This window comes from Lepisma saccharinum, chromosome 7 (genome assembly GCF_977018435.1).
Source record: "Lepisma saccharinum chromosome 7, izLepSacc3.1, whole genome shotgun sequence".
In the NCBI taxonomy this organism is placed as follows: Eukaryota; Metazoa; Arthropoda; class Insecta; order Zygentoma; family Lepismatidae; genus Lepisma; species Lepisma saccharinum.
The window spans coordinates 24,670,146-24,693,533 of NC_139235.1; the positions used below are offsets into that span (position 1 = coordinate 24,670,146).

A 23,388-nucleotide genomic window follows, 5' to 3' on the forward strand; every position below is an offset into this window, starting at 1 on the left:
ATTTCGGCAGTCTCACCTGGTAGTTATGGATATATATGTTTAAAGATTCAATGGTTGCTCTGATAATTTGATGACAAAGAAGTGATCACGTATACACACATGTGACATTCAATTATTAGTCGTCGTTACTATATTGTTTATGGTCAAAATCTATTCCTTCGACTTCTTGAAAACTATACAAACATGTTTTGTTGTGTTTATTCTCAAGTCATGCAATGCTCTAATTTATGTGTAAACCTACCATGCAGTTACATTTGTTTATTTTTTAGTTTGAGAAAGTGTCATGCATTTTGCCCCATCCTAGATTCTATGCCATTTGATGTTCGAAATAAGTGAAGACGTGCGTACAATTTGAACAATAGAGCTCTTTAACGCTTTCGTCTTTCGAGAAACGAGTAAAGCATTTCTGTATTTTAGACTGTGACGGTCCAACTATCTCAGGAACAATTGCCTGTCCTGAAGACCATCTTGTGTTGAAGTGTAACCTAGAAAAATAGAAAAAGGAACATTAATTTAAATTACACTGCACAACACGAAATTTGTCCTTTACATGAAAATGTGTGATTCTTATTTGTGCAGGACAAAAACGAATCTGCAATTTGTTTCCGTGTATCACGTGTCATTTCGCCAAAAGAAAGAAAAATTAAAAGTTACATAAGAAACGTATGGTACAATTGCCGAAAGTGTGTTTCTCCTGTGTTACAAGGAATAAATTGGTATGACAGGATAAGATGTATGCAACAAGGTTACATGAAATATCGTTGCTTCCTCTGTGAGTGGGACAGTCGGGACAGAGATAATCATTATGTCCGTAAACACTGGCCGCCACGATAGGCGTGAAGAACATATCGCGAGATCCAATTGAGAAGCCACAAAATGTGGGATGCGGCAACCAGGAAGACGTTTCACGCTATTAAGTCCGCCATGGGTGCATGGCATTTCTCTCCTTTCTCTCTAGTCAAGAAGAAGTTCTTATTCGACTGCGTATTGGACACAGCCTCCTCCTCCGTAGTCGAGCGGGTTAAGGCGTTCACTCGTCTTGAGATCGTTCGCTGCGGGACGGCGTAGGTTCGAATCCGGCTCTGGTCGGAATTTATTCGGCCTACGTATAGGGCCGGTGGCAACCCACCATCGTGAGGAAATTGGGGAGCTCCGAGTGAGTGAGCGTAATCCGGTCGAGACGACCTACTATAACGGATGGGGATACGTCGGGCCGACCCCCCGACTATTCCAATACTGGTTGAAGATCTCCACGCTTAGAGGTGACGAAGGAAAGTGTGGGAGGGAGACCGGCAGTCGGTAGGTAAGCCAAGGCCCTTCATGGGCTGTCGCGCTAAGGATTATTATTATTGGACACAGCCGTCTAACCCATGGTCACTTGCTGCAAGGGTTGGACCCTCCATGTTCTCTATTTCTAATGTCGTTTTAAGTATTCTACATATTCTTTTTGAATGTGCTGATTTTGCTTTCCTCCGACAAACTTCTAATCTCGCCAGCGGTTTGTCATCCCTGTTGGGAGATGATGACAGCGTTTTATCAAATGATTTTAGGTTTTTCAGTAGAGCTGCTTTGCGAGGAAGCTTTTAGTTAATTTGACTTTTTAATGTGTTGTTTTTGTCTTGTGCAGATTCCTCTACAACCTTGTGCTTTTTACAACACTTGTTTTAACATTTTAAGTATGAATCTTAGATAACGGGATTTTTTCCTGCATATATTGAAGGATACAAAATGGTCACACGTGCAAACGCAACTAATATTTTTAATTCAATCAATCAATCAGCATGTCTTTCTGCCCCATTACACATCAAGCTAGCTTGGTTTGATGAAAATATTCGTCAAAGCACTAGGTCGAGAAGACTAAGCTTTCAGGTACCAACTAACTAACTAACTCTCTAGCCTTCTTACACCTGAAGGTTCATGGCTGCAGCAACACAGGCCTTCCATCTGTCCCTAATTCTTCAGGTACTCTGGACGAAATACCCACACTTAAGCGAGGCAAAGGTTAAGAAAGGTGTGTTGACTGGCACACAGATTAGAGCCGTTTTATTCTACACTTTTTGACCCAGCAAAGGCAGCATGGCAGGAATTCAAATTGGTGTGTTCTAGTTTCCTGGGTAATGTCAAAGCACACAAATATGAAGCCATTGTTCGTGACATGGTGCACTGATTTCATACCATGGTGTGCCACATGTACCTGAAATTACAGTTTCTGGATTCACATGTGGGCTTTTCCCGAAAAAACCTGGGAGCTATCAGTGATGAACATTGGGAAAGGTTCCATCAGGACATTGCTGCGTTTGAAAAGCGCTTCAGGTGACTTTGTAACGACAGTATTCTTGTTGACTATTGTTTGTCTATCATCAGAGATACCCCTACAAATATGTACAATCGTACATGCTCCACAATGTCATGTTCATAGGTATTTATACTGTGTTTTCTACTGTATTGTAGGCATATTGTAATATGCCTTTCACATACTTGTGGCAATGAATAAGGTGGCTGTCTAATAAAAAATTATGCGTGATAGAAGCATACGGTTTCACACTTCAATTCTGTATCCTCTGTTTAGTCAAAATCACGTGATTTCATCTAAAGGACAGAAAATGTCTTCAAATTTGTTGTGCAGTGTTATCAATGCGCAAATGTGAATCAACCCATTAAACGAAAGATTTTTATGCAACATCATGTCACTAGTAATCATCGATTGCTTTCAAGTCCACTTTATGCACAGTAAGGCTAATCGGGAGTAGACCTACAGTTTAAAGTGTGATCCGAACCAGTATGTGCCTCCACCGGAAACCGAACTCTCTACCTCTGCGCCATCGGGGAGGCCCATAGATCGAGCAATGAGAGTTGATATTACGACTTATAGTGTGTGTCATGATGGCACTAAAACCAGCATCTGTGGCGGAGGGGTTAGCATGGAGGTCGCGTGTTAGAATCCCGGCATGGACATGGGTCTTTGTGAGTGTCTATTCATATTACCACTCATCCCTATCTTCGTAATTAGCCAAAAAATGCACAAAAGCGAAGTAAAATAATCCTAATCAATCAATAAATGATGTCAGTAAAGTTTTGTATATTTTGACTCTAAACATGCACTTGCGATCAGGGAACAAGAATACATTTTTTGACCCTTACAGGAACATGCCATTTTCTGACACCTCTCTGTTGATGCATCGATATGCACATTTTGTTTCTGGTTTCTATCCGGCCCTCTGGATTACTTCCTGCTTTAATCCTTCAAATCTCTCCTTTCACCACGACGACGCTACCACTCTGAAATCGAGGAGTCAAAAGATGAGCTACGGACAATGGTGGAATGAAGCAGAGTGACGGTTTTCTTTCTATTTTTGAACTTGTATGTTGTTACATTTCAGAGCAATAAATATTTTATTTTATTTTTAACGTTCCCTTATCACTAACCATCCCTCGAACCTCATCCTATGAGACACGCTATTAGGGTCGTCTCCCAGAGACAAGGAGTAACAGTTTATTCATTTCAGGACATAGAATCATAATACGCCTCTATCTAAATGCCATTCTATACACAAATGAAGTAATCATCACAACTTAGCCTAGATGGGATGAGAGACTTCAGAGGGTGGTCTGGAAAGTTCTCGGACGAGCAATTAAATTACTAAATTACCGTATTATTTAAAAATTATTTTTATTTTTCAGCATTTTCTCGCTTGAGATCAATACATTTATTCCAGCTATGGTCCAACACCATTTTCCTGTTCCTTAAGTGGATTTCCATAAAATCTTAAGGGTCTCCCCCATGGCGCAGTGGTAGCGTCTTCTCCTTGTAATCAAGGGGTCCCGGGTTCGATACCCGGTGGAGGCACAAGTGGTTCGGATTCCACTTTAAAACTGTAGGTCCAGTCCCGATTAGCCTTACTGTGCATAAAGTGGACTTAAAACAACAAATCAATCAATCAATCAATCATAAAATCTTAAGAATATCGCTCTGTAGCATCACGTCAGGATTAGATGAAAAACGCTGACCAGTGAGGAACAGTGTGTATGTTGGGGAGAGATAGAAGTAGGACGGAGCCAAATCTATGTAGTAGGGTGGATCTTCCAACAATCCATTCGTCAAACTCATGAACTTCTCTATTGCCAAACATTTTTGTAGACAGGTGCATTGTCTTTATGAAACCTTTCCTTCCTTCCTGAAACCGGGTCTTTTCTTAAGAATTTTCTTTCAAGATCCACTGGTTATTATATTACCGCTTTCAAGATAATCAGTAAATATATACCCTTTAGCATCCCAAAAGACAGATTACCCATTTTTCCCACTTCAGGACCCGCGATTGTCCTTTTTGGGGCTGAAAAATCTTTATCTGTCCACTGCTTTGACTACTGTTTCGAATCCGGTGAGTAATGAAGATTCCAAGTCTACAGTTATAAATGGACGCACAAAGTGAAAAATGAGTTTTATTGTTATTAAAGCCGTTCAGATATTTTCATACGAACGCGTTATTGATCTGCTGTTATCAAGTGTTGCACGCTTCTTGCTCATAGCTTTCTGATGTCCAATGTTTCATGCAAAATATATCCTACACGTTCTCTAGATGTACCTTCAGCTTGAGCAATTTCATGCACTTTAAACTGCTGGTCAACTAGATCGTGTATTTCGTCTGTTCTTTCTGCTCTGCTTGCACTCTTGGTTGCCCTTAACAACGTTTATATTCAGAAGCCATTTTTTTTTCAAAGGAAGGAGAAGAGTCATAAAAAAGCTTTAACAACTTGGATCTACACATTCTTTCTAAGTTGAATATCACAACGATATTCAACTTTATATATTTTAAGGAATGCACACAACGCATCTGCTTCAGATACAAGTATTAAGGAACGTATTTGATACAATGACTTCCTATTTACATGTATGTTTATGGAAGATGTACTAAAGTAGGAAAAAATCTTGCCGATATCATCGCCATGTATGGTCAAAGCCTAGAACTTTTCAGACCATCCTCGTATGTTAATAACAACTAAGCAAATGAAATTTCTTCAATGTACAGAGGAATGGATCTATTCCTGCCGTTTATGTAGCTTCTGCAAGAATACCGTAAAGACTGTTCGAGCTGATTACTTACCCATTGAGAGTAATCTTGAATATGAGAATTCTTCCCACTTTTTGCAAGATGATAAGTCTACAGTATTATTGGAGATTATGTAATCTTCCTCTGTAATGAGCTTTTTTAGTAGGTGCAGTCAGTTGTTGGAAAGACCATTGCTGGTGCTAATAATCCACCTTCTATCATAGCCGTGCGCAGACCCTCTGATTAGGGGGGCGGGAAAGCCTTGATGAAGGTTCAGTCGGGGAAGGAAAACCTCATTTCATCTCACTCTTTTAGTTTTATCGTATTGATGGGTATGCAGGAGCATATAGGTAGCATAACTGTCGTATTAAGTAGGTGAGAGTTTTAGTAACAAGAAATTTGCCATAGAACCAAGAGCGATAGTTCAATTACGTAGGAAATTACTCACCCCATTTCCCCGTATTGCTTTGAAATTTCATTGGCTTAAAAATACTTAATCTTTTTTTAGAGTATAATATCGTTTAATAAAGGCGATAAAATTCATCTACACTAAATTTGTAGGTGATGGTATAGTAATATACTGGCTTGTACGTCTATAGGGGGGGGGGCAAGGATGATTACACCTTCCCCTAAGAAACCTAATGTCAACCTAGAAGTATATATTTCACAAGTATACTTTGATTTTAGTCACGGCAATTTACATTAATTATTGCAATGGGGATGCAGGAACAGGGTAATTTTAATTTCAAGTAGTGTTTTTTGACGGGGTAACAATATTATCGGGGTAATATATATATAGTCTGTGGCGATGGACGAGTGAAGTGAAGTGGCTTTGGTGCTCCGACATTTTGTGTAAATTTATCTAGTTTGAAGTGAGTGATGGCAACAAAAGTAAGACACGGAGAACAGTAAGTATTACTAATGCACACTGAATATAAATTATTCATTATAATGATGAGTTAAGCCAGCAATTCATTTAATATTTGCCTCGCGGTAAGATACGCAGAAAGTAAACAAACAGTATTGCCATTCACAAAAAAAAGATTTACGTGGAGCGAAGTCACTAGTCGTTCGAGATATCGCAATGAGTTATTGTGTCGAATGTACCAAAGCTGTGTCAAGACAGGAAGTGAAAGTTCAATGTATTGACTGTGTGAAATTATGTCACTTAAAATGCGCTCAATTAAATGAAACTGATGTCGAATACATGAAATCTACAGGGCAAACATGGCGTTGTAAACCTTGTAGCAAAAAAAGAAGAGGAAGTCAACACCTAGAAACTGTGCAGACAGACTTGCCAACTCTCGACGATATTTACAAACTGATCCGAGATTTGAAGGAAGAAGTTATGAACTTAAAGAAAACAAGTATTGATACCGAACGCGAACGTTAGATAATGTTCATCAGAAATTAGACGAGAACTTAGAATTAATGAAGAAACAAGATGAGAAACTTAATATGTGTGTTTCTAAAATTGAACAATTAACACAAGAAAATATCACATTAAGGAAACAGCTTCAAGAAACCAAGATGGATCTGGATGAACTGGACCAGTATGGAAGGCGAAATACCCTAGAAATTCAAGGTGTTCCTGAACAACCAAATGAAAATACCTTTGACGTTGTAGCAAATGTAGGGACAGCCTTAGATCTAAATATTACAAAGGACATGATAGATGTTTGTCACAGGTTAAAAAAATTCCCACATCAAAAGTCAAGTTGGATAGTTGTCAAATTTGTTCTTTGACAAAGATATGTTTATTCAGAAGAGAAAAGTAAAAATAAATTTAAATACGTCTCACTTGGGTTTCTCAAGTAATGACATGGTGTATATTAATCAATCTTTAACTCCCTATAGAAAGCGTATATTCAGTCAGGCCAGACAAATTAGAAATGCTAAGAACTATGCTTATTTATGGGTTGATTGTGCAGGAAATATCAAACTAAAGAAAAATCAAGATGATCAAAATATAATATTACTGAAAACAATTGAAGACTTGGAGAAGTTAATGTAATGGCGAATTCTGAGAATGTCACAATTTACTATCAAAATGTAAGGGGGCTCAACACAAAGATACAAGAATTTTATGTAAATAACATTGCAAATGATTATGATATAGTTATTATTACTGAAACTTGGCTACATAAAGGTGTATATAGCAATGAGTTATTTACTGATAATTATAGAATTTATCGTCATGATAGGTTAGATCGGAATAGAGGTGGTGGAGTACTTATAGCAATTAAGCAAAATATTATGTCTAAGAATATTATTCTTCACGATAATTTTGATTCTTTATGTGTCAAAGTAAATCTAAAAAATGTAGTTTATTATATAGTTACCGTATATTTCACACCAAACAGTGGTATTGATCAATACACAGCATTTTACGATTTCTTTGAAAATAACGAAGAATTGCAAGGTAGTAATGTAATAATTGCTGGGGATTTCAATCTCCCATTAATAATTGATTCTTCATACGAACTTCCAAAAGGGGGGCCTTGTTATAGAGCATTAGAAAATTTTTTGAATTTGTACTCCTTACACTCTATTAATGATGTTCGAAATGTTAACAATAGAACATTAGATTTAGTACTAACTAATGATGATAGTACCATGGTAGTAAGTAAAGAGGATCTACCCCTTGTTAAAGAAGATCTACACCATCCAGCTCTAATTATGAAATTAAATCTAAGAAAAAGAGGATATAATACAAACAATGAATTGTTATTGGATTATAATTTTTGTAAGGCTAATTTCCCAAAATTGTATGAAATGCTGCGCGATACAGATTGGAATTCTCTATATAAATTAAAGGATGTGGAAACAGCTATTAATTTATTTTATGATAGAATAAATTTTGTATTTCATTCAACTATACCAAAAAGAAAATTTTACAGGAATAATAAATATCCCTGTTGGTTTACAAAAGAGATTATAGAAACATTAAAATTAAAAGAGTATTATAGGAAATGTATGAAAGACACTGGGAAATCCATGAAATGCATTGAAGAAAATAACATGTTATATAAAGAAACAAAGAAAATAGTTAAAACAATGGTACGAAGGGCTTATTCTAGGTATGTTAAAGAAACCGAAGAAAATATTAAAAATAATACAAGATCTTTCTGGAACTTTATACAAAATAAAAGAGGGAGATATAACTGTACTAAACAGACTATGGTTTTTGAAAATAGAAAATTAGAAACAAGTCAAAGTGTAGCAAATAGTTTTGCGTCTTTTTTCAAATCTGTATATACGAAAGGTATAAGCTCATATGATATTCATGATGATGTTAAAATGAATGTATCATATTCTATATCAAATCATTTAATTACTGATCAAGAATATTTTGATGCTGTAAAGAAATTGAAACCTAAGAGAGCTAGTGGTCCTGATAAAATTCCACCCTATTTATTAAAGGCATGTGCAGAGATACTAAAGAAGCCACTCTGTTTTATATACAATTTAGTTCTAAAATATCAAACTTTTCCGAATATCTGGAAAACAACTCGAGTTTGCCCAATTTTTAAGTCAGGAGACAACTGTAAAATAGAAAATTATAGACCTGTAGTAAATCTTTGTGCGCCCGCCAAAATATTAGAGCAAGTATTGTACACAAGAATCTGGAATCACAGTAAATGTTACATAAATGAAAATCAACATGGTTTCATTCCTGGAAGGTCAACAACAACAAATTTAATTAATTTTGTTCAAGATGTTCATGCAGCATTTCAAAATCGATTACCTATACATACGATCTATCTTGATTTTGCTAAGGCTTTTGATTCAATTAATCACAATATTTTATTACGCAAACTTTCAAGTTTCGGGTTGACTAGTGATTTTCTTGCTCTCATGGCCTCATATCTTAATGGTCGAAAACAATATGTAACCTATAGACAATCGAAGTCGTTTGAATATATTGTGAAGTCAGGTGTACCACAAGGATCGAATCTTGGTCCACTACTTTTTGTATTGTTTATAAATGATCTACCATTACAAATTGAATATTCTAAATGTCTCATGTATGCTGATGACATAAAGATTTATAAACAAATTAATGATGATGGAGACATTAGGAAACTTCAAAGAGATTTAGATATGGTGTATGAGTGGAGTATAAACAATGACCTTAATTTTAATATCAAGAAGTGTTCTTTTATGGAGTTATCAAGTAAAATAAACACCTCTAAAATCTCCTATTTTATGTGTGGAGAAGAGCTTGAAAGAATAAATTTTATTAAGGACCTAGGCATTATTATGGATCGTAATATGATGTTTAACAAACATGTATCATACATGGTAAACAATGCATTTAGGTCATTAGGTTTTCTTATAAGAAATACGAGGAATCTAACTAATGTAGACAGTATTTCTCTCTTGTATAATGCATTAGTTAGAAGTAAGCTTGAATATGGTTCTAATGTTTGGTTTACATATTATAAATCCCAGGAGTTGGTAATTGAAAGAATTCAAAAACGGTTTTCAAGATATTTGTATTACAAAAAGTATAATGTACCATCATACTATAATAACTTGTCATACAATGACCTACGTAATGAGTTTAATTATGAAAGTCTTATTAATAGAAGGGAAATAAGACAACAAATATTTCTGTACAAAACAATGACTGGCATCATAGATAACCCTACTTTTCTCCAAAAGATATGTTTCAATGCAAAGAAATGTGGCTTAAGGCTGCGGCAATTGATGTCTTATGATATTCCTAAAACAGAAAGATTCAAGAATTCGCCATTATTTAGAATGTCCTTTGCATACAACAAAATATCTATATTGCAGTCTAATCTTGATTTTAGTATCTCAATCAATGAGTACAAAAAAATATTAAGACAAGTGTTTACAACATAAATTATATTGGGTGAAGCGCTTCTAAATTGCTAATTGAGTGTTATATGATTCTATAGTATAGTTTAGTAATTTATATTACATTATATTTGTGTATGTGTTCTACCTGTCTTATGTCTCACTGTATTATATTATGTGTTTCTCTTGTTTTTGTATTTCTATTTTTATTTGTATTTTTATTGGCTACCTTCTGTAAAAGGAGAAAATTTCTCTGTTGAAGGAAATAAATAAATAAATATGCCTCGTTTACCTCCTGGAAAAATACCTTGCTTGCCCCTCCGTTGAAGAATTCTGCGGACCTCCATGATTATGGGGACCAATTTCCCCCCTTAGCCCATGCGCACGCCTATGTCTTCCGTGGTGGTGTATCACCCCTGCTACCTTCCACGCGTGCGAAAATTGTGTTCTGCACTTATGCAAAGTGCCATTCAAAAAGGTGACCGATAATAAATTCGCTACTTTCTTGTGTGAATTTTTGAAAGAATAGGATGACTTCGATGATGACGACGACAGAGAATCTGAAGTTGTGAGAGCAATGTAGAAGAGAATGTGAGAACTCCCCTTCGAAGTGTGTATGGATCCGGTCGTAATCCGGCCTCATTTAATTGAGCAATTTTATTTAATTTCACTTTCAAAATTGTACAAATTCAATAAATTTCAATATAATAAATTAATGCATTATACATTAATACTTAGGGAAGGGTCTCGCATATACGTATGTCATATTTGAATTGATTTATATACGAAACTTCTGGGGTGACGAATAACCCCCGTTACCAACGAGAGGTGACAAATGCAAGTTACCAATCGAGAATTAAAGAAGGATGGGGCCTCGCACTCTAATCTCGCCCAGGGCCTCGCAATATGTTGCTACGCCAACGCACACTACAGGGAAGTATGATCGAAAGTATTTCTATGTTGAGAAGTTAGACTCATTGAAAACAAAAAATCCATTTTGGTCGCCCTTTCGACCATTGTGGATGACTCCAAGAAAAGTTTCCTACCAGCGTATTCAAAATTAGTTTGATTAATTAAATAACATTTAAAATGTTAAGGACACTTCCGTAGTTAATTCACCCTCTCCTACCTCATCAGTTCCACTAGCCTCATGTCTCCTTTCTTTCTTTTATTTTTTTTTCATGCTTTGATATTTAGTGTAATTTATTATCTGTTTTAAAACCTTAGCCTCGTACAAAGAAAGACTCCCTCTGTACAGCCACAAAACATGTAGGCAGAAATATATCAGAGAAGGCCTGTTTATTTATACTTTTTATAGAGGATCTAGTTTTGAAAATACTTTCTAATTGGCTTAGATTATTCAGACTTCAAATAAATTGGCTTCCAGTGTATATATATATATATATATATATATATATATATATATATATATTATAATTGAAACCATCGTTTCTCAACCGATGAGACGCGACCCACTGCTGGATCCCAGGTGGTGTTTGGTGGGTCGCGAAGTTGGGTTCGAAAATATACTACGTCTTAGAAACCTATTACATTTAAATTACTAAGATATAGTGTTTTAACCATTTAAATTCAAGCAGTATTGTACGTAATCTAAACTCTGCATATCTGTTAATCGCCCTCTACCATTGTACATTAGTCACAGTAGTTCGGTGAGTAAAGAAAAATTGTTTTAAATTTCAGCATTCCTTTGATTAGATGCTGGACTAGAGTAAATTAGTCTTTTAAATTACAATTTTACTATTCTAGAATGAAGTTTGTGTAATTTGTTTAAGCTGGATGTTAGCAAAAATATGATTATAAACTGGGTGCACAGCCCTACGAGTAATTTTGCCGGCGCCCATGCTTTTGGGTCACATGAAGTGTAATATCCTTTAAGATGGTTTCTCGGCCTATGTACGTACAAGGCCACTGCCCTAAACCGCTCGAAATTAGTCATATGATTATTTGAGAAAAATTACCTGGGAATTTCCACGCAGTTTCTTATTATTCCCTCGTTGACGTGTAGTTACTCTGCTGGACGCTGTGGATTCCTCGCAATCCAAAATCTTCCTTCTCCTACGTGTCCATAATTTTGTGGTTGATTCTCCGGACGCTGTAGCAGCAACACCTGAGAGGAAAATTTCTAATGAAACTAAAGCCTGAATGATTGAGAACATCGAGGGAGACTTTTGTCTGTTGTAGGAAAGTGAAAAGTTATTTGGAATATTATCATGTTACGACATTAGGCCAATAGAAAATACAGATTGTGTTTTTGGCACCCTGTCCACACCCATGGATTAAACAAAAAGTGTTTCCTCCAGAAATTATTTAAAATTAAGAGCCATAACAAAAAGCTGTGTGTATCCCCAATTTACAACACAAAACGTTATTGATATTTCCACGGTTACTTTACCTTCCCTTCTTCACTACTAGGATGCCACATCAAGGAGGTTATAAAAATTGGTTCTGTATGACATGCTTTGTTTTGAACCCTACCGACATTATTATTATTATTATTATTAACAGTTTTGTTATCATGGTACTTCACTTCCACTAATTCCTAGCTCTGAATTAATAACACTTGTAAACTTAAAAATGTAGACACATTTGATTTAAAATTATTCATTAAACTTTGATAAAACAATATACTTACATTTAACAAGAGAACACTCGCCTAAAGCTCTATCTGGCTTTTATCATAGGCGTGCACAGACCCTCTGATTAGGGGGAGGCCAAAAGCCTTGATGAAAGTTAAGTCGGGAAAGGAAAACCTAATTGTATCTCACTGTTTAAGTTTTATTGCATCGATGAGTGCGGTGTGTGTGTGTGTGTACATATATACCCCCCACACACACACATATACTTTTATATATATATATATATATATAAAGGTGGATTCTCCTGATATGGCCACCCCCCTATTGTGAGTTAGGTAAGAAAAAATCCGCTAGATGGCATCAGCATCCAGTGATGCTAATGTGTCATGTGATTATTTCCCATCCAGCCAGGTTGAGCAATATGGCGTCAGTTGCCTGTTTTGTGTTTTTCGTATGACCTCTTCTTGTTTTCTTTGGTAAATCTCCTTTATTTTATGCATGTTTTGCAAAGACTGTTTTCATGAAAACCATCGTACTCTATTCAGTTTTTAATGCTCTTTCGATTGGTGCTGTCGTTGATGGCGTATCTTTTACGATTTGTTCATAACGAAACGATTCTCGTGAAAGCTGACCTGCTCCTGATATGGCCACCCAGGTGGCCATATCAAATGCACCATGACCATAACAAGTTCACTTCACTTTTATTTTTGCGGTTACTTATTTACTTACTTATTATTTTATTATATATTGATATTATTATACATTTATATGTATAATAAGCTCTGCCGTCTAAACCGACAAAGGGACCAACCACGAAACAGCCGTTGACCAACAAGCCAAAGAACAAACAGCAGCAACCAGCAAGAAAAAGACTCAGAAAACCACAGAAGCTGAAAGTTGGTACTGCAGTCTTTGTCAGGAGGACGAAGTCAAAGACATGCGACTCTGCGTAGTCTGCGGAAAATTCTACGACGAAGAGTGTGTTGGCCTCACTGCTGCTGACAGAGGCATTTTTATTTGTCCCAATTCCAACCAGTAATTTGTTTTAAAAATCTCATTTTTGTCTTGTACTCTTCCCTTGAATGATTTGAAATTTTTGTTTTTTGAAATATGTAAATTGTAATGTAAATTTTGTAAACAACTTCATTTTTATTTAAAAATCCTGTTTTGAATTCACTTTTGAATTACAAAAAGGATTATTTAGTATCATGTTTATTCCTTGTACACCACAATTATTTAATTTTAGCAGAACTGCACTATGAAACTGAAACAAATCACGGTTTGTGGAACATGGAACAAGGGTGGCCATATCATGTGCACATGTTCCTGATATGGTCACTAGGTAGACATTTGGGATTTCGTTTCTTTGGACCAGTAAAACTATTTTCATGGGGAATGTAAAATATTTTTATGAAAGTCCATTAGCCTGAGAACGATAGAAAAATGATTTTGATTTTTTTCAAAATGGCAGCTAGAAAAATTCTCACATCTTAGCATGGCCTTATCAGGGTCACCCACCTTATATATATATATATATATATATATATATATATATATATATATATATATATATATATATACATACATACATACATACATACATACATAATCAATTCATCAGACCCATAACAAACCAACAGCAAAAATCATATAAATTGTCTCTTAAATGTGCGCGCTCATTTTTATCCAGACAAATGATGATCATGCATTTAAGAGAAAACCGTTTAGCAGCAGTACTTCACTCACTGCTAATTTACAATGCATTATAGAAAGGAAGTTGCGAGCGAACCGAGCAAGAAAATTTTCAGATCCAAATTTTTGCAAAGCGAAAACAATATTGATTCGATATGGCGCAAAATTTTCATGGAGTGCCATGGCATTCTCTTTTCCAATTCTTTTTGAATTTTGATGGTTCGGCGTCCAGGGCCAACTCCCGCCAACCCCTAGCTACGGCTCTGAATTTGACAAGACTGGAAGAAAAGCAGATTTAACGAAACGTATTTTTATTTGTATAAAATTTAAGATCGAGGGGGAAATTTCAGCTCTGTGCCTCCCTGCAGGTGCTCTTGGCCGTCTGGAAGAAATAATGCAAGAAAGACGTGAAAACTAATTCCATCTTGAGTATCCTTTTGTTCTGCTACTCTTAGATTCTGCTAGGCTTGCTTTCCTTTACTTCAATGTTTGCCCCCCCCCCCCCCCCGCTAAAACTGATTCCCGTCCAAGTCTTGGGGCAATGCTTCCTACCCCCTGTGGTTGCGCCACTCTACCCCCTTCCCCCGTAGTTGCTTTCAACTTTCATCGACTTGAAGATACTTCATTTTCTTTAAGAGTATAATATCGTTTAATAATTGCGATAAGATTCCTCTATCCTAAATTTCTAGGTGAAAATGTATAACAATATAGGGGCATGAATGTCTGGAAGTGGGCAAGAATGGCCACATCTCTCCCATAGAAAACGAATGTCAACCTAAAAGTACATTTACACACGTATAATTTGATTTTAGTCATTTACATTAATTATTATAATGGGGATGCAGGAATGCAATAATTTCAAATTCAAGAGGTGTTTTTTAGGGGGGAAACACTATTATCAGGGCAATATGTCCCATGGAGAAATGTCTTGCTTATTTATTTATTTATTTATTTACATAAATGAACCCAACAGGCTAACGCCCAGTTAGAGAATTCATGTTACATAATGGAAAAGAGATACAGGTTCTCATACATACTTCAGTGAACTTTCTTTGCGAGTGTTTTCATTACAGCGTTTTTAAATTGAATATAAGACATACAGAATAAATCATTACTTCTGTTACGGTTTTCTAAGGCATTGTAGAGGACACTCATTCTCCAGATAGGGAGTTTCTTGACAATGTTTGTTCGCGCTCTATTCACAAAAATGCTTGATGATGGGTCGCGTCTTGTTGTTAGGAACGCGTAATTTAAATTGTGAGTTCCAAAGAGAAGAGGGGAATTATATTTAATATAGCGTTACATTTTAATATTTTTATATTATACATTTTCCAGAGCAGCAGCAGGTCGCGGACTGTCATTCGATCGTCAAGCCTGTGCATTCGGAGCTAGTCTATTAGGTTACTCTTACTAATCAAGTCTGGGATAAGCACCATCAAGTTTATACTTCATGTAACGTAACATTTTCGATTGTACTCGCTCTATTTTTGTATACTGTCAGTGTTCCATACAAAAGACCGGAATTCAAGTTTTGAGCGTACTAATGAGTAATATAATACCTTAAGGGTTTGGGTATTTCTAAAGCCTCTGCTCATTCTAATAATGAACCCGATAAGTTTGTAACCGTCGCTTATTACTTTGTTAAAATGGTGAGTGAAAGTTAGCTTAGAGTCAAAATATATTCCTAGATCCTTCGCCGTTTCAGATTTTTTTTAGATTGGTATTATTAAGTTTATATTGAATATTTATGACCGTTTTTTCTTTAGAATAAGTAACGGAATAGTATTTTGCTGCATTCAAAGAACGACAGTTGCATAAGCACCACGTAGGGGAAGGTCGGGTAGTATCGGACACTTAAGGAATATATGATGTAACAACTTTCGGATAATCACAAATAAAATAAAAACCTCATATATGCAATATATATTCATATCTTTATAACACTATATAAACCATCATGCACTTTTACTACACAAATTAAAGAAATTGATAGAAATGTAATAGTCTAATTTTTCAATATATAAAAAAATGGCGGTTATATATGACAGATCTGTTATTACCTTCTTACATGCCTTACATGCCTTCTTACATGCCTTACAAACTACGGATTGTTATTTTGAATTGAAAATATCACATTTATAATAAAATGCATCTCCCTCAAGACTGGTACAGTCTTCATGGGCCCAACCTTTGCACAAAGTACACTGTATCCAGTCCTCATCGAAGTTTTCACCACAAATTATGCAATTAGTCTTTGCTTAACCGCCGAAGCTTAGAGATTTCTTTGCCGTTTTCTGAAACACCTCAAACTCTGCATGAAAGAATAATAAAAATCTTTCGCCGCTAGTCCTTTATTTCTGTTGAATTTATGATTCACTTTCAAATGTTCTGCGAACTGAAATGCAAGTTTCAAAAAATCTTTCTTGTTGAGAGGCATCAGCTGGCTGTCCAGATCTTTGACGAGACTATACAGTAAATCATCCTGTTCATCCGTAAAAGTGTTTTGAAATGTACCCGTTGGCGGCTTTATTTGAATTACTTTTCCCAAGGATATAAATATTTCCCTGTCACCTAAAGTGCTTTTCGGGACGGAAAACTGTTTACTTCCTTCTCTTGTACTCATCTCACCACCTATCATTTTATCAATTGCTGCTTTCATACTTTCCTCTGTCCATTTACCTCTCTTTATGTTCATTTTACCTGAAACAAATGAGAGAACTATAAGATTTCGCACAGAAACGTCAAATGTTGCTGTCCGATATTGCCCGCCAACACCTTGTCCGATACCACCTGATCAATACGCGTAATAATAATGAGTCACGAAAGAATTTGTCTTGCAATGAAGGCAATGATATATTGCCAATTAGGATACAAAGCTACAACAAAAATGTAAAACTACTTAAATTTATATTTCACTTACCTATATTTCCATAACTAGCCGACAAAGTTAAGTACGTGCAGCCGCAAACAGCACCAAAACTACAAAATGTCGCACCACATGTGCACCTTTTAACGTACTGTCTCGGAATGTTGGCGCCACGCTTCCCTCACAAAGAACTACTAACACGTGGCACAACAGTGTTGCTACTCTGTTCCGAAAATAGTGAACCATACACTGTCCGATACCATACGCCGTCCGATACTACCCGACCTTCCACTACTCAATCTATTTATGTCTTGTTGTAGACAAACACAGTCTTCAATACTTTTTATATTTTGGAATAATTTTAAGTCGTCTTCAAATAACAGTTTCCTAGAATTAATCAAATGTTCTGGTAAGTCGTTGATTATTAGAAGAAATAGAAGAGGTCTTATGTTGGACCCTTGAGGTACTCCGGAACGTACTAGAAATTCGCTGGATGTGTGGCCTTTATACGAAATATATTGTTTTCTATTAATTAAATATGACGCTATAAAGGGGCCTCCCCAAGGCGCAGTGGTAGCGTCATTGCCTTGTAATCAAGGGGTCTCGGGTTCGATACCCGGTGGAGGCACAAGTGGTTCGGATCCCACTTTAAACTGTAGGTCCAGTCCCGAATAGTCTTACTGTGCATAAAGTGGACTTAAAACAGCAACTCAAACCAATGACGCTATAAGTTTCCTGAGGGTAAGGGAAAAGTTGAAAATGGAAAAATTCTGCGGACGTCCATGATTAGGGGGGGCATTTAATCCATTTGCCCCCGTGCGCACGCTTTTTGGCATTTATCGCAGCCAACTGATAAATGAGAGACTCAAAGTCATTTTCTTGCAGAACACCAGCATTCTCTGTGAAGGATGTTAAACTAGAAACAGCTATCCGACGCTGTATTTCTAACGGCGGTTATATTTTTTAGAACACTGAACGACAGCTCTCATCTGGTATTTGATGATGAAATGCTCACAAAAATTCAGGCCAATGTCAAGATTTGGGAAAACACTGTTAAATGCTTTTCACGAATATGTTTGAAATAGTTATAAGCCGAAAATTTCACGTGAGAAGTTATTGAAACGCTGGAAACACCTTCCTTCTATCTTCTTTCATTAAATAAGCAAGTAAAAGGATGTAACATGTTGTTTTATTTGGCTATTATCACAATATTAAGTACTTTTAATAGTCGACGTTCTCTCTCACTTCTACCCCTTCAGCGTCTCAGTTTTGTGCGCCCTCTCCTGGACTTGTGGCTCCTAGGCTGTACACCACTTCTAGAATTGCCCCCCATTTTCAAAGAGGTATCGATAGTCCCTGTAATGCAATATATTATCCTTTCTGAAACTAGTAGCCTGTTAGGAAGATTCATGCTCTCCCTTTACAGCTTTCACGAAGCATTTTCTGTAGTTTTTTTTTTTTTTTGTTTGTAGTTGGATGTAGTCATTTCAGGGAATTGTTCTTTCATATTATTTTCTCTGGCATAACGTGTGTTTTAATTGTCCTTTTTCGTGTCTATCTGAATACATGAATTGTGTCATCGCATAGTCATTAGGTAATCAAAATTTTACCACTCTTATGCAGAAAGTATATTTACACAGAGCCTCGTTTTAAAAACACATTTTGGTTGGCTTACAGTATTCAGAACTAAATTAAAATAGCTATCATAGGTTATTTTCCCATGTATAATGAGAGAAGGGCCATTTATAAAATAAACTACTCAAAATTCAACATATTTTTTGAGGAAATTACCTGGGAATTTCCATGCAGTTTCTTCGTTCTCCCTCGTTGTGATAAACTTGTAGTTACTCTGTTGGACGCTGTGGTTCTCGGAGTGCGTAATCCAATTTCGTCCTTTATCTACGTGGCGATAATCCCTGAGTAGTTGCTTGGACGTTGGAACACCTGGGAGTAAAATTTCAATGAAACGTGAAGCCTAGAGGATTCAGAAACACGAGATTAGGTTGACTAGGGTTTTATCTACTGTAAAGGAGTGAAAATATATATCTTGAGCTCGATCAAATACAAGAAAGCCCTATAAATGTGTATTTTCTGTGCCCGAATATACAGTTGTTGATTTCTCCGATTTCTTCCCTCATTTATTCCTCTCCCCTTTTTCCAATGTACGAAGTTAGACCAATAGAAACCTTAACATGTGCTTTGGACATGCTATTCACAACTGTGGATTCGATTGAACAAAAATGCTTTCTCCAAAAGTTAATTGAAGTTAAGAGGCGTAACAAGCATATTGTTGTTTGTTGCTCGCCTTTACAACATGAAATCTTCCTGATATTGACACTTTTACTTCACCTTCCCATCACCAGGAGTAAGATGCCAGATGCGTTCAAAATTCCTCTCGACTTGCCTTACGTGTTGTGGAGAGTGTGGATGATGGTCTATGTAAGGTATTATCCCTTTTTGAAACAAGTAGCTTGCTAGGAAGAAAAGTACTGCCCCTCTAAGAGGTTCCGTTCATTTTTATTTGCAGTGGAGTGCAGAAGACATTTCAGTGACGTTCACGTACTTCTCCTCATATGATTTACTCCTGCATAAAGTTTAAATTGACATTATTTGTGTCTACCTAAGTACAACACGAGTAAAAATACCCTCGAGTGAAATTTTTCATCGGAGAATCATAAAAGTCATGGCCGTTAACGATTGGCAATATTCAGCACTTTTAAGCACAGGATAGAGTTGCAGAGGGCATTGGGAAAATATGTTGCCTACATTATCAATAAGTAAAAAACTGCTTTTATAAATTATTTTCCTAATAACTTAATGCTTATTAAGAGAAGGGCAAATTCTACCATAAACCACCAGAAATTGATCCTATGATTATTCAAGGAAATTACCTGTCTATTTCCATGCAGTTTCTTTGTTTTCCCTTTCTGTGATGAAGTTGTAGTTCCTCTCGAGGACGCTGTGACTCCTGGGACATAGAATCCCAACTCTTCCTTTTCCAACGAGACGATATTCTTGTGGTTGCTTCGATGGCCGCTGCAACACCTACAAATGATCCTAGAGCATCTTTTCCATTTCAAAAGACTCTAGGCTAATGACAAACACTTAAGAATAAAAATACTTGATCTTGAGGGAGAGATAACGAACGCCCGCTTCACACTATCAACTGATTATCAGTTTCATGAAATTCATTCTGTAATACTGCAGGACGTCAGAAGCTTATCGCATCGGCATTAAATGCACCATCATTGGGCGTTACCTGTATTACTTGTGAAATACTAACGGCTTATTAACTCGCTAGTAAAACAGCAAAAACAACAAATATTTTACAAATAACCTGACCTTGTAACGTGTTCACAGAGGGACTTATCCTATTAGTGTATGTTATGTATTTGGCCTATGCGTTATGTTGTAAATATATTACATATTTTGTTTGTCTATATGTGCAGGATGGGGGTGTTAATAGGCAGATCCATTTGATGGAGGGTACAGCATGTGCCAGACCAGAGAGAGATGGCGACATGAATGCACAGTTGCTTTCGAAAATGGATTTGGCACCAACTTCTTTTGTAAAATAGTCGACAGGGATAAAGATACGTAGAATTTCGTATGTTTTAAGTAACTGCGAACGATGTTAAGCGAAGATAGCATCGTGGACAAAAAAACATATTCTTGAATATGTGGTTCTTATTACTATTCATGTGTTTTTTCTTTACTGCCTTGCTCTCCTACGTCTTGGAAAATTTGCAGAAATGATGAAGGACAAAATGATCGATGGAGTGGACGTAGCCACCTCGGTGGCAAAAGCATTGCCACCGAAAATTCCAGGTTCAAGTCCTGGCTTCTGCATGAAGGTTCATCAATTCCATCTACTCAGCAATCATTCTCATAGTCGTAATCAGCACAAAGTCTCTGAAAAACGACTTTCAAAAATATACAAACAGAATAATAATACCTGTTGCATCTAGGACACGAACTTGGGGTCCTTGTGTTCATAGTACATTGCGTAAACCACTGCATTAGAGATCTCGGCGTAAACATGTTCAACTAAAATTAAAGCCATCGGTCTGCCTATCCGTTCAGTGGCAAGTGAGTTTCACAAGGGTCAGACTAAGGAAAGACTGTGACTAAAAGACGTTATCATATTCTACTATCACCTTCTATTCACATACTGTAATAATTCTATCCCATTTCAATCAATGGCAGAGGGTGTTTTTTAGTTTCTTCGTCTAAGTCTATTCTATGCACAGAGAAGCACCTGCATACGAGGGGGTGCTGAAAAGTTCGTAGCCCAACCCAGAAGGAGTGCACGTGGAATGATGAAACTTTACAGTTTTAAATAACATATCTTGGTATGTACACATGCAAATTTTCATATTAATAACGGAACTGGTATTGTGGTTTTCAGGCCCCGGAAGTGATCATGTGTGCCCAGCCAGTGATTTTCACAAACATCGAGATCAGAGCAGTCATCAAATTTTTGTTCCACCAAGGAAAGTCGTCAAAGCAAATTCATGAGGAAAGAAGTGGAACACTACGGGACTCTCCTTCATCATATGCAGTTGTGAAGAAGTGGGTGGCACATTTTAAACGTGGCAATTTTTCAACAGATGATGCTCCACGTGCAGGAAGATCAAAAACAGTGAATGTCCCCAAAATCGTGGATGAAATTCATGACCTTATTCTTGAAAATCGCAGAATCTCAGCAAAACGTGTGGCAAAGATTATGGGCATTTCTCGCGAACGCGTTGGTACCATAATTCATAATGATTGGACATGCGCAAGCTCTTGGCAAAATGGGTTCCCAAAAATCTGTCAGCAGATCAAAAGCGTGAAAGAGTGAGGACATCAAGGGAAGTCATTGCCCATTTTGAACGGAATGCCGACCAATTTCTGTCACGAATATTTCAACAGATGATGCTCCACGTGCAGGAAGATCAAAAACAGTGAATGTCCCCAAAATCGTGGATGAAATTCATGACCTTATTCTTGAAAATCGCAGAATCTCAGCAAAACGTGTGGCAAAGATTATGGGCATTTCTCGCGAACGCGTTGGTACCATAATTCATAATGATTGGACATGCGCAAGCTCTTGGCAAAATGGGTTCCCAAAAATCTGTCAGCAGATCAAAAGCGTGAAAGAGTGAGGACATCAAGGGAAGTCATTGCCCATTTTGAACGCAATGCCGACCAATTTCTGTCACGAATATTAACCATGGATGAAACATGATTGTACCACTACGATCCTGAAACGAAACAACAGTCAATGGAGTGGCGGCACTCAAGGTTCCTCTTGCCCCAAGAAGTTCAAGATGCAGAAGTCGGCTGGGAAAGTGTTTGCAACATTCTTCTGGGATAAGGATGGAGTTGTACTCATAGACTACCTGCGCAAGGGTCAGACATTTAATGCAGAACATTACTCTGCATTACTCACAAAATTGAAAGACAAATTGAAAGTGCAACGCCGCGGAAAAATGAAAAAAGGAATTCTGTTCCTGCAGGACAATGCCCCTGTCCATCGAGCACTGCAAACGCAACTGACATTGCATGATCTAGGGTTTCAATGTCTAGATCATCCCCCTTATTCCCCAGATCTAGCTCCGTCGGACTATTTCCTATTCCCCAAAACTCAAACAACACTTGAAAGGACGCCATTTTGGATCTGATAAGGAGGTGGTAAGCGCTAAGAAACAGTGGTATGTGGAACAACCTTCAGAATTTTTTTTCACTGGTCTGCAAAAATTGGAGCACGATGCAAGGAAATGTATTGCACTTCGGGGGGAATATGTAGAATAACTGTAAAATTTCATCATTCCACGTGCACTCCTTCTGGGTTGGGCTACGAACTTTTGAGCACACCCTCGTATGTATTGTAGACGGTAGGGCAAGAGTGACGTATGCACGACCCTTGCTCAGCATAATATACGTGTGCTCCAATTTGGTAGGATCATTGCGTCAACTCGGGGGTCATACACCTTCGAGTATAAAATAGCGAGACGCAAAGTCTCAGCCTTCTCATTGCTGTATCGCTACCATCGACTGTCAATCGTAAAGTGTAGAACTGGACTGTATCGACCTGGAGTCGACACGACGGAGTTGACGGCTGAGCAAGGTGAGTGAGTGGTAATTGCCTTACCGAATACAATCCCTTCGAATATCCTCCTTGGAATTAAATGTGTGGAACGAGGCTACGGTATTTTATTAAGGATCTACCAATCTCCCGGTGCAGTCTCTATCACCCCAAGATAATAGGTGTGAGCGAAGGTAAAGGCTAGAAGCGAACACGTTTTCTACGCCTTTAGCCAGCGACTATATCTCGGGGTGACGAGAGACTAAATGGTGGAGGCGCCGAAATCAA

The 23,388-nt window shown here is 37.1% G+C and overlaps 1 protein-coding gene across 3 annotated transcripts in view; it reads right to left on the reverse strand.

Annotated features, from left to right (window-relative positions):
- Positions 1-20,085, reverse strand: part of LOC145989776 (uncharacterized) — a 96,054-nt gene extending 75,969 nt beyond the window's left edge. For all 3 annotated transcript variants that reach the window (XM_083125105.1, XM_083125104.1, XM_083125103.1), the window contains exons 1-3: positions 19,922-20,085; positions 18,822-18,974; positions 11,855-12,003 (exon numbers count right to left, since the gene is read on the reverse strand). The gene's annotated coding sequence lies outside the window, so the exon portion shown is untranslated. The remainder of the gene's footprint in view (positions 1-11,854; positions 12,004-18,821; positions 18,975-19,921) is intronic.
- Between the last annotated feature and the right edge of the window lie 3,303 nt (positions 20,086-23,388).